The sequence below is a fragment of the Callithrix jacchus genome, chromosome 6 (genome assembly GCF_049354715.1).
Source record: "Callithrix jacchus isolate 240 chromosome 6, calJac240_pri, whole genome shotgun sequence".
Taxonomy (NCBI): domain Eukaryota; kingdom Metazoa; phylum Chordata; class Mammalia; order Primates; family Cebidae; genus Callithrix; species Callithrix jacchus.
In genome coordinates, this window is record NC_133507.1 from 146,916,576 (window position 1) to 146,926,554 (window position 9,979).

Sequence of the window (9,979 nt, forward strand, 5' to 3'; positions counted from 1 at the left end):
GGGGAAGCCAGTGATATCTCAATTCATCTCATCACCTAATTCATGATGACATAAATATATGTGGGGAAAACCCAACGCTCAGCATTGAGACCCTCACAGATGTATGCTCACATAGCGTAAGACACATTCAACTTATTACTTGAATGGCTTAGTCAGAAAACAGCAAAGCTATCACAGCACCGTAAGAATTGAGGTCAAACACTGGGTTAGCAGAGAACCATGGCAATGGAGAAGCACAGGGCTGAAGGGTGTGAATGAAATGAACAGCGGATCTTGGAATCACCGAGACCACAGTCATCCATGAGTGCAGGTAAGACTGTCTTGAAGAATGCATGGAGCTGTTGGAGAATGAGGCGGTTTCGCGTCCAGGTCAGCGAGTCGGGCATCATCGGCCCCACGTGGCCGGCATTCGTGGCCAAAGCAACTACAGAGCTTACTCCCTCGTCCTAACCGGGGGCTGAAGGATGATCTGGACCATTGGCATTTTTTCACATACACAGATAGTGGTGGCCGAGATCTTTCCGGCAACAAGAGGACCACGAGACAGTCCTATGATCAGAAACTCACCAACACCAACAGGGCGCTGCTTCTCAACTGCTTTGCTTCCATCGGTGACCAAGAAGGGGCCGAGGCCAAGGGCTGGCGGTCAGGGAAGCCGGTCAGGGTGGTGCGCAGCGTCAAGGTTGGCAAGAATAGCAGGGACGCCCAGCCGAAGGGACCACTACGACGGCATCCACAAGGGGTGAAGTACTGGCCGGAGAAGGGGAAGCCCGGGGTCCTCGCATGGCGCTACCTCCTGCGGAGGGACGATGACAAGCCTGGTCTCTGGGTGAAGGAGGGGAAGGACGGATCAAGAAGCTGGGGCTGACCGTGCAGCATCCAGAAGGCTACCTGGAAGCCCTGGACAACCAGAGCGGGAGAAGGAGAACAGTAAGGGGGAGGAGGAGGAGCAGGAGTGGGGCTTCGCGGCCTCCAGGACAGGCAAGGGCAAGCGGAAGGGAAGTCACCAGGAGGTGGTCCAGGCAGCGCCGCCTGGTCCCCACACCCGTCATGCAAGAAAACCAAGACGGAGCCCTACAGCCTCACAGCCCAACAGAGCGGCCTCATCGGAGAGGACAGGAGGCCTGAGACCTGGAGAACGAGGAGGTGTAAACAGGCCTGGACTTCCTGAAATTTGCTTTTAACTCCTCGTATTAGATGTTATAACCAGAAGCCTGTGAGGTAGAGGGAAATTCAGAGTACATATGTATGCATGTAGTTGCTTATTTTAAAATTCTCTATCTTGTTTCAAAATGGTGGGACGTTTTGTATGTTTGAAATTACCACTGACAGTTTATTATTTCCAGTGATAGAATTACAATGATAAATTACCAATGATAGAGTTTATTATTATTCTTAAGTAATAAAGATAAGGAAAGAGAAAATAAGTTTAGGCAGAAAATGAGATTCAAAAAGATGAAGCACATGACTGAAAAATAAAACATGAAATGAAAGCAGAGCTGGGATTTAAGTTCACGATGTCTGCCTCCCAAAGTCCATGCTGCAATATTAGTGGAGACTACACACATAATTCGTTTAAAGTTATTTCTGTATGAGAGATTATGAGGTAGGGTGGAAAAATAAAGGAGCTTCCGTGTAAACTCCGAAGGTGCATTGATGTAAAATTATAAGGTTTTCTACCTTTTTTTCTGAATTTAAAATAAATTTTTCTGATTTTTTGTTCTTTATGCAAAAATCGTGTTCAATTTTATGATTCAATGTTAATTTTATGCAAATTGTCTATAAAACAACTGGATTTCATATGTATATATCAGTTTTCTTTATGTGATTTAAATATAGTACATCGCAATTCAAACCAACATTTTATGTTATTGAAATGCTGGAATGTTAGACCATTTCAGTATATGCATGTGGTATCCTAATATGTATCATTCTCATGCTTATATAATTAAAATAGATACAAAACAAACAAGTAAAAGATTTTGGGCCAATTTTTCCAAAAAGTAGATTTATTAATAATAAGAATATTTTTAAACTGAAACATAAAAATTTGGACCATCTAGTATAGAGAAACAAGATAGTATAGAACAGAATAAAAATATTTCTATAACCTGCCAGGTTGTATAGTAGTTACAGTAGAAGAAAAGCCATTTCTATGTGATTATTACAGATGGAAGATACACTGTTTGGCTTTACAAATGAAAGTTTGTATATAGTGACGTTAAAAGAATTAATTACATTTTAAACCAGAGTTAAAGGATTGAAACAATACTGTAATTGAAAATGCATAGACTTTGAAGGTGGACATTTCCTACTAAGAGTTATAAATTCTTATTTACTAACTGTGATACCAGATAAGTTATTTAAATCTTCTGACCCTCAATTTTATTATCTGTAAAATGGACATCATAATACTGTCACTATTGGATTGTACTAAGGACGGAATGGGATGATACATGGAAAGCAGCAAGTCCATTGTGTGGCACATGGATAGAAACTCAATAAATTATGTGGTAAATGAAATAAATTTGCCAAATTAATCTTTCTGCAACAGTTGTAATTTTCTCCTATCTCTAGCTGTTCATATATATGAATCTCATTATGCTAAGTGAAAGAGGCCAGACATGAAGGTTATATATGATATGCTTCCGTTGATATACTATCTTGGAAAAGCCAAAACTGCAGAAATGGAGAAAGGTAAATGGTTATTAGCTGATGGTGGGATAGGAGCTAACAACAGAGATCCACAGGGTAATTTTGGGAGGTGACAGAACTATTCTATACCTCGATTGTGCTGGTGTTTACATGACTGCATTTGTGTGCCAGAAGCACAGACTATACCTTTAATAGCTTGATTCGTTGCATGTAAGGTATACCTTAATTAAAATTTAATTTTTAAAATTGAAAAAGAAAACACCCAATTGCTGTTAATTAGATAGTTGATAAAATGAAACAATGTTCCAGAAGAGATTCAGAGGCATACTCAGAAAAAACAAATAAGTGGCGAAATTTTTATTTGCAAATTTTGTGCTCAGACTTAGTGTTTGTTGCTGAAAAGCTCAGAGGGAACAAAAAGCATATTCGGAAAACTTCTCAATAAGGTCAAGTTGAAACACAAGAGATAAAAGCAACGATCACCAAAATACAAGATGAGAAATTGAAGTAGTATTGGTAAAAGACAAAAGGAAAATACATATAAAGGCATAGGAGGCATGTATCCATAGGAGGTAAATGCTGGTTGTGTTCAAGACTTTCAGAAATATGATAAATCTACAACAAGAATGCATAAGCAATGTGAGTGTGATACATATTGAGAGGTCTTCATGAACATATAGCTACCAGTAAGTAGTGATTATGAAAATGCTGGGTCACAAATTCTGTACAAACCTATTAAGGAAATTTGTGCTTTTTATAAGAGAACAGATGGCCAAAGTACACTTTTTAAGCTTTTTAAGGATTATATTGATCGATTCTTTCTCTTTCTATCACAATATAAAGCACACCGAAATAACTCTAACTCACAGCCTAAATTATGCCTTTGGATATTTTTAAAGGGAGATCTGGATGGTATGGCATAGAGGGATGTGGAATGGTCTTGTAGGAGGTAGGTGGTAGAGGTTAAGGACAAGGGCTTTTGAGTTAGAGAGATGGAATATTGGACAGTTTCGTAAAAATTCAACACATCTCAGAGTACTGGACACAGTGAGTGGCACAGAATTAGGACAGAAGAAACTGTGGCTTTGGTGGACATGGGAAATTGCCTTTCAGATCTTTGAAGAAAGTGAAACTGATGCAGGATATAAGCTGGTGATTCTGAAATTTATTGACGTGTAAGTGCTAATGACTATGGCAAATACATGGAGACCAGAGTTCCTGAGAGATGAGGTGATGGGTGGATTCTTTCTGACAGACGACTTTGGGTCAAGGACTCCTCAACAGTCATACTAAATTTCCTTTAAAACTACTCTGCAGTCTAAGATGTTTCTACCCAAGCGTCCTTTGTCCCTCTGTCCTTCACTTGAGATCAGAAATGCATGGAGATCTGAAGGCACTCGCAGCCTCTTTTCAACATTGTTCCCATTTTCAGTCACAGGTGTTTTCCCTAAGATTTTCTTTGACATTGGATTCAGCCTTGACCTCTGTTTCTCAGAGAACGTTGACAAATATAGGAGCTACTTGTCACTGTTGCTGATATTAATTTGCTATTTCTGTGGACAATGATTGTTAAACTAGGATATATTCAGTGAGACTTCTGTTGAGATATTTAATGGGAGAGAGATTTTTTTTTTTTCACAACAGTGGGTGGATTTAACCTGGGTGTCCTTGAGTGAAGGGAAAGGGTTACAATGGAAATTATAGGCTAGACCCATGCATTCTGATCCCAAAAGCCAAAATCATTTATAACAAATCATTTTCAGTACTTATGAACATCTGTCCACCACTTACATGACAATCTATTTCACTATTGTGTCATTTTGATGATAGAGGAGTTATTCTTAAAATCTCATGAAAAGATCTCATTTTAAAGATCTCTTTTAAAATCGCCACAGATGCAGAGAACAACCCCATTCAATCCTTCAAGATTGTAATCAGGTCACCCTTTCGTATATTTTTTTGTTCTATTATAAAGAGCCAATTCCATTCATGAGTTTGTATATTCATTTTTAGCAAGCAATTTGGGTGCCTTATTATACTTTTTTTTTGCCAATTTCATTATTTCTGTTTGCATTTCATGGAATCTCTCCAATTATTCTAGAATTTTTTAAAGGCTGATGATCAATATTAGACATTATTATACTAAGGATCTGATTTGCTAAAAGGATTAGATACTCAGTCTTTCCTCCTGATGTTCTATTATTACATTACCTCTGTTCCTCAGATCCTATGGCTAGCATCACTTCTGTGCCAACCACCAGAGAGGTATGTACTAATATTTCACTTGCAATCAAACACTGCTCCAGATTTTTTTTAAATTGCATTTAGTAATCTTCTTTAGTGGTTTGTTGCATATCTATTCTATTTTGCAATATTAGTACCAGCATCTGGACAATCTATTCACAGTGTTTTGTTTCTTTAAGTTCTTCTCTTTGTTTCATGGAACTTGATGTACAATGAAGGTAGAAATTCAATCTCACTCATTTATGAGTTGTGAACCTTTAGACAAATTATTTAACCCCGTCATTTTCTAATGTAAAAATGAGGATAATTACATTCAGATGACAAGCACAACATGGAAAAGAAATGACGTAGTAACATAAAGTAAGCACTGACATAAAGTAAGTGGTCAAATGCTAGTGTTCTTCACATGGAAGTGGCTGTTTACGTACACTAAACTGCAATAAAAGAAAGCTTAATTTGAGAGAGAATGTAGCTGAAGAAAACCTTTAGAAAAGCTCAGAGAGAGAATATAGTCTCAGTGCTTTTAGGAACAGCACATTTGACTGACTTAGAGAAAATCCAGGTATCATATTCTTTTCATTCATTTTTGCTTTAATTTATGGGAAAGACGTGGAAAAAAAAATGTTCCCCTCCCTAACTAAGAAACTGAGAAAATATTCCAATACTAAGGAAACATGCTTTTATTTTCTCAAAAAGGGAGAGAGATGTTTTTCGTAAGACCAAAGGAGAAAAGACCAGCAGAGAAAAGCTAGGAATAAAAAATAAAGAAACCTCAGACACAAATATGGGCAACACTATCATACAGAAAAGGGATTAGGTTTGTTGTAAGTGAGCCAAGAACTGTGGTTCGTGCAATGACAAATGGAAGGGAACTAAGAGAAAAGACTTTTTAACCCTGAAAAGCACTCAAAAGTGGAATGGACCAACTCAGGATGCATTAGTTTCAAATCACAGAGGCAAGAAAATCACTTTGTTGTATAAAGAACACTAAGGGTTGGCTGCATTAGACCTGTATGTATCAAGCTAACCTGTAGTACAGAGCAGGATACTCCCTGAATGACCCCATGGGGACCATTGGAGTAAGTGACCAGGGAGAAATAGAGGGAGAGAGAAGTCCCCTTGCAACTACTGAGCTATTAAAGAGGTGGAGGTAGAAAGGAACTAGAGGGAGACCATATGTATTTGCCTAGCCCAACACTGCACGGATGGTTGGCAAGCAGGCATCTAAATGTGCTCATTCTTTCAGGTGGCCCTACTCTGCTAAGGCACTGGCGTGGAAATAGGGCAGTGGACAAGGAATTTGTATTTTCTGACTTGTGAAACATCAAGGTAAACTCAAATGGCCATGACTGACAAATAAGTAAACAGGTGATGAAATTGAATAACATCAGCTTTGAAAGTGCTATGAGGAAAATAGGTGAAGGACTGACAGAGAAAACTGAGAACAGGAGTGGACTAGTCAGTGAAGACTTCACTAAGGAGCTGTCATTTATTAATCTGGGTGCTTCATAAAATAAAGAAAATAAGAGATGATAGATAGGTAGATAGATAGCTAAATGTGCAAATAGGGAAAGGAAAGCATCAAAAAGTAGAGAAAGATCATTTTCTTGAAAATGAAAGAAACCCATGGGCTCATTAGATTTGCTCTGTGTGAGGCTGTAGTGATGGTTGGGACATTCTAGGAATTTAATTTTACTATAACAGAATTGGGAAATGAACAGATTTAAGACACGCAATCAGAAGAAATATATATTTAAGAATTAGTTTTGAAATTTTTGACTGTTTTGAAACAAAATTTGCAAAAATAGTGCAATGTTTTTTTACACTTTATATTTGTGATTTATCACATGTCCTCTCTTTATATAGAAAAGAAATATCATTATTATTGTTATTAGTATTGAGCATTTCAGTGTGAGTTATAGACATCATGGCCCTTTTCCCAAAAGTATTTCAGTATCTCTAGAGAAAAAGGACTTCCTCTTATGTAACTCCAATGCAATCACCAAATTTATTAATTATAAAATGGATGTACTCTCTAATATATAAAGAATATTTAGGCTGGGCATGGTGGCTCATACCTGTAATCCCAGTACTTTGGGAGGCTGAAGTGGGTGGATCACCTGAGGTCAGGCATTTGAGATCAGCTTGGCTAACATGGTGAAAGCCTGTTTTTACTAAAAATACAAAAATTAGCCAGGCACGGTGGTATGCATCTGTACTCCCAGCTACTCAGGAGACTGAAGCAGGAGAACTGCTTGAACCTGGGAGGTGGAAGTTGCAGTGAATCAAGATCACACCACTGCATTCCAGCCTGGGTGACAGAGTGAAACTCTGTCTCAGAAAAAAAAAAATGTATTTATAAATTTTCCAACTGTCTCTTTAAGTTCTTTATAAGGAATTAGCTCCATTGTCTGGATGAAGGATTCATTCCAGGATCGCACACTGCATCTAGTTTCCCTGACTTCTGGGTCTCCTGGGTCTAAGGTCTCAGCCTTTGTCTTTCCTATCATTGACATTTGGAAGAGTATAGGCCAATTGAGGTACAAACTCAAAGTCCTTTAATCCAAAGTTGTCTGATACTACACCATGATTACATTTTGGTAATGTATTTTTGGCAGGAATACCACTGAAGTGATGTCCTCTGACAGCAATAATACAGAAATTATGACTCTTACTTCATTACATTAGAAAATATACTGTAGATCACTTTGTCCCATTAATTAGTGGCATTAACTTTAACTATTTGTTTAAGGTGGAAAAATCTGCTACATTTATACACTAGAAAGTTTATCATTTTCTTGGGAGATACTTTAGAATCTGTAAACATGCACTTTTCTATTAAACTTTGCATGGTGGTATTTAGCACTACTGGTAATTCTTACCCAAATCAATTATTATGATGATGGTTGAGTTTTATAACTCTTCCATGTTTTTTAGATTAGTTGTAATTCTTTTTTTTTTTTTTTTTTTTTTAGACGGAGTCTGGCTCTGTTGCCAGGCTGGAGTGCATTGGTGCAATCTTGGCTCACTGCAACTGCTACCTCCCAGGTTCAAGCAATTCTCCTGCCTTGGCCTCCCTAGTAGCTGGGACTACACATGTGCTCCACCATGTGCTGCTAATTTTTGTAGTTTTAGTAGAGACAGGGTTTCACCAAGTTGGCCAGGATGGTTTCGAACTCCTGATCTTGTGATCTGCCCACGTTGGCCTTCCAACGCTGGGATTACAGACATGAGCCACCACTCCCCACCCATTAGTTGTAATTTTTATTTACTGATTTCTTGCTTAACAATTGTTTACATGCTTATGTATTTACTCCATTATTCTCAGTATGAACTCATAGATACTGGTTTTATCTGTGGTTTAAACTCTATCCCTGCATTATTCATTTTGCAGCACAAATTGTCTTTATTCCATGAGTGGCAGCTCATTTAACTTGGGTCATTTGTTCTTTCAACATATTCCCATCGGTTTTGGGGTACTTCCTTAATTTTTTTGCCATAGTTATTCCCGGCACATCTTGTTTCCCCCTTCTAAACCTGGCTCCTTTACTGGAATGTGGTGTTTAAATAGTAACATCTAGGTGAAGTCATCCTTAGAGTGGCATGAGGAGCATGGAATATTGCAGGAAGGAGGCTAATTGACCAGAGACTGTTGCAGTCATCTGGGTGAAAGATTGCAATGGTCTAGTCCAAGGTGATAGAAATGGAGAGACAGAGATAAGAGCACACATTTTCCATATAGAAATTGATAATAAAGATTGGCTACACTATTGAGGGTGAAGAAAAAAATGGGGATTCAAAGGTAATCCCAGGCTACCAGAACCAATAGTCAAGAGGTTGTATATGTAATATTACTCTACTTCGATGACTTTTCCAAGCTCACATATTGATGATTTTATACCCTGGGTGCAGCTGGGTACTATGTGGTGTCTTTCTGTTGACTGTGCTGGATGTGACCACACTTGCATCTGCACTAGTGGGGTCATGTTCACATGTTGCCATGGCAACTTCCCAGGCTACAGTTGCATGATGGCTTCAGTGGTTTTCATGAATGGAAGCCTCTGGAATCAACTGCCTGAAGGTACTTGGAGGTGACCTAGCTGGTTCCAAATAGTATTGGGTGCCTCATTCCTGACATTAGAAACGGAATTAACAAAGGGAATAGTCTCAGGGTTTCTTCTGCAGAGCAATAGTGATTAAAAGTTTGAAATCAGATGAAAGAAAATGCTGGTTTGGGAATAAATAGGATGTGGTTTTCCTACTGTAAATGTACAAAATTTGAAATGGGAATATAGAGATGTAGGAAAGCAGCAAGGGAAATTTATATGATTTATATTTTGCTATCTGTGATAACAAGCTGATGGTCCATCACTTAATATTCATAAACACAATTTGACTGGCATTTATTAAGATAATTTCAAGCTATAAACATTTATTTGGCCTCCCATTTTCTTTAACTTTCAGATAAATAAATAATAAGCTTTTGAATCTAAAATTAAAAGACTGTAATATGCCAAAACTTCTCTGGAAGTTTGATATTTTATTTAGAAACACACTATGTATTATTTTGATTTTTATAAAACAATAAAGTATTCAAACTTGACAGAGTATAAATTCAAGAAGAATTTTCTTGAGGGGAAAGATCAGCTCATGTGTTTGGGAAAGTGAAATGTGATTTATTATGAATAGTCTGGTGGTTTTGTTGATGCTTACTAGAAAGCTTCTTCGTTTTGGGCACACTGAGTCCTTGCGTTGTTCTCCCCAACATCTAGTTTGTAGATTTTATAGCTCAAAACAGTTTCTGCCCCATCCTCAAGCTCTGCAAAGTCCCGGAGTGCCAGATACAAGTTCTAATGTCTTAACTCAGAAACCCTCACTCTAGATTTCTAAACCCTTGCTTAGCGTGGGGCCTTGGGTGTCCAAAAGAGTTCACTAATGAGTGATCAGGGTCAGACAGTATATCCTATTAAAGTTTATTAAATGCATTATATAATATTAGCTGTTTAAGAGACTGTTCTGGTGCTTGAGTGTGTGGGTTTGAGCTCTAGCTCCATCCTCTACTTAACCCTGGAACTTTGTA

The 9,979-nt window shown here is 38.1% G+C and overlaps 1 pseudogene; it reads left to right on the forward strand.

The window, feature by feature from the left end:
• The first annotated feature begins 348 nt into the window (after positions 1-348).
• Positions 349-1,171, forward strand: LOC100387017 (E3 ubiquitin-protein ligase UHRF1 pseudogene; annotated as a pseudogene).
• Positions 1,172-9,979: the final 8,808 nt, after the last annotated feature.